The sequence below is a fragment of the Vigna unguiculata genome, unplaced genomic scaffold, assembly GCF_037176805.1.
Source record: "Vigna unguiculata cultivar grain cowpea cultivar isolate G323 ecotype 2 unplaced genomic scaffold, ASM3717680v1 ptg000019l_ERROPOS221140, whole genome shotgun sequence".
Lineage (NCBI taxonomy): Eukaryota > Viridiplantae > Streptophyta > Magnoliopsida > Fabales > Fabaceae > Vigna > Vigna unguiculata.
The window spans coordinates 87501-90000 of NW_028196658.1; positions in this window are offsets into that span (position 1 = coordinate 87501).

Sequence of the window (2500 nt, forward strand, 5' to 3'; positions counted from 1 at the left end):
TCACTCTTTTCCAGCGTCATCCCCCCAAGTTGCCTTGTTCGCAGTTCGGTCTAGTTCACTCTTTTCCAGCATCATCCCCCCAAGTTGCCTTGTTCGCAGTTTGGCCTAGTTCACTCTTTTCCAGTGTCATCCCCCCAAGTTGCCTTGTTCGCAGTTTGGCCTAGTTCACTCTTTTCCAGTGTCATCCCCCCAAGTTGTCGTTGCCAACAACCCAAGAGTCCATAGTATTCGGAGTTCTAGCGGGGCCTCCCCTTGCTTCCAACAACCCAAGAGTCCATAGTATTCGGAGTTCTAGCGGGGCCTCCCCTTGCTTCCAACAACCCAAGAGTCCGTAGTATTCGGAGTTCTAGCGGGACCTCCCCTTGCTTCCAACAACCCAAGAGTCCATAGTATTCGGAGTTCTAGCGGGGCCTCCCCTTGCTTCCAACAACCCAAGAGTCCGTAGTATTCGGAGTTCTAGCGGGGCCTCCCGTTGCTTCCAACAACCCAAGAGTCCATAGTATTCGGAGTTCTCGCGTGGCCTCCCATTGATTCAAACAACCCAAAAGTCCATCTTCTTCGCAGTTCAACATCGCCTCCCTCGTTTCCAACAGGCCCAAAGGTCGTCTTCTTCGCAGATCCACGAAGAGCTCATCACGATTTGCCACATTCCATTTCCCACGGGTTGTCAACAACACTTTCTCACACTTCCCGCAATCGAGTACGTGCATGACATGCCAAAGCACATCTTATTTGCCTTCCATCGCACTCAAGACGACGGGTTGTGGAAGAACGATATTGCTCACAACAAGTTCAAGGACAACGTCTCAATCAAGGGACACAACCGAATTATGTTAACTGGGTCGCTAAAGTAAACCCGAGTTCATATAATGCACCGCATCCAAAAGAACTAGCCACAACACGTGCATCACTGAGATGTTTCACTAGATGGAACACGTGCGTGACATTAGGATCCTCCAACACCTCTTCGTGATGGAAAGATAGAATTCGAAGCAACCACAGAAGTACCGTCTAGTGGGTAGGCAACACAGGGACTGATCAACCAATATCACCCAAGGCAACGGGTGAAAATGGAAGAGATGCATGCTTGACCGTTCGATACGCAAGGCATGGAGCCAGCCAGCAAGTGCATCTCGATTACAACTCACACACCCTCACGTTCGCAAGACACCACACCACAAGACGGTCCACCCCCCACCTACCATGGGCAAGCAAGCAAATGGAAACATCAAGTGACGCATGGTCAAGCATCGCTAGGCATGAAAATAACTTTCCACAATATCCGAGGGACTAGCTGCCGAGCTAACCAACGATCAGTGACGACCGTGTGTTGGTATTAATAAAGCTCAACAACTATGAAGAGGCACGCACCACGTGAGGGGGGAGGCCTCATCAAGCTCCCTTTAAAACCTGCCAGTGTGGAGCTGGCCGGCTCAAGGAGCACTCCCCCCCTATAAGAGGTTAATATGCAAAAGGCAAAATTGTACAAGTAGATACACTTTTTTTGAGCAGACATAAGTCCATATCTCGGGCTACACTTCGAATTTTGATGCGATTTTTTGCAGTAATTCGTAGAATAATGGTATCTCCTTGCTCACCAAATTTCATAATTTTTCTCGAAGGGGAACTATTTTTTTTATTTTTTTTACTTACCGGGTATGTGTAAAATCGGGAAAAATAGAAAAGCACATGTAGACTTCGAATTTCGACCTCATTTTTTCCAGTCCACCACTAAACAATATCAGGAACCTCCCCACAAAATTTCATTCAGTTTGGCCAAGGTCTTAAATTTGACAAATTTTGGCACCAAGCTATCTAGTCGCGGTGCACCGACCAACTTGGCCAAGTGCAAAATGCATCCAATTCAAAACTTTTGTGCACCAACACTTTTACAGTACTCATTTGGGGACATTTGGAGGCCTTTCCAACCCTCACATCTCAAAAACCACGAATTTCATTTTTTCACAAAACTCCCCACCAAGCCTTCTAGCTATGCCGCGGTGCACCGCCAACATTGGCCATGTGCAAAACCCTCCGAACTCAAAACTTTCGTGCACCAAGAATTTCATGGTATTCATTTGGGGACATTTGGAGGCCTTTCCAACCCTCACATCTCAAAAACCACGAATTTCATTTTTTCACAAAACTCCCCACCAAGCCTTCTAGCTATGCCGCGGTGCACCGCCAACATTGGCCATGTGCAAAACCCTCCGAACTCAAAACTTTCGTGCACCAAGAATTTCATGGTATTCATTTGGGGGCATTTGGAGGCCTTTCCAACCCTCACATCTCAAAAACCACGAATTTCATTTTTTCACAAAACTCCCCACCAAGCCATTTAGCTATGCCGTGGTGCACCGCCAACCTTGCCCATGTGCAAAACCCAACCAACTCAAAACTTTCGTGCACCAAGACTTTCATGGTATTCATTTGGGGGCATTTGGAGGCCATTCCAACCCTCACATCTCAAAAACCACGAATTTCATTTTTTCACAAAACT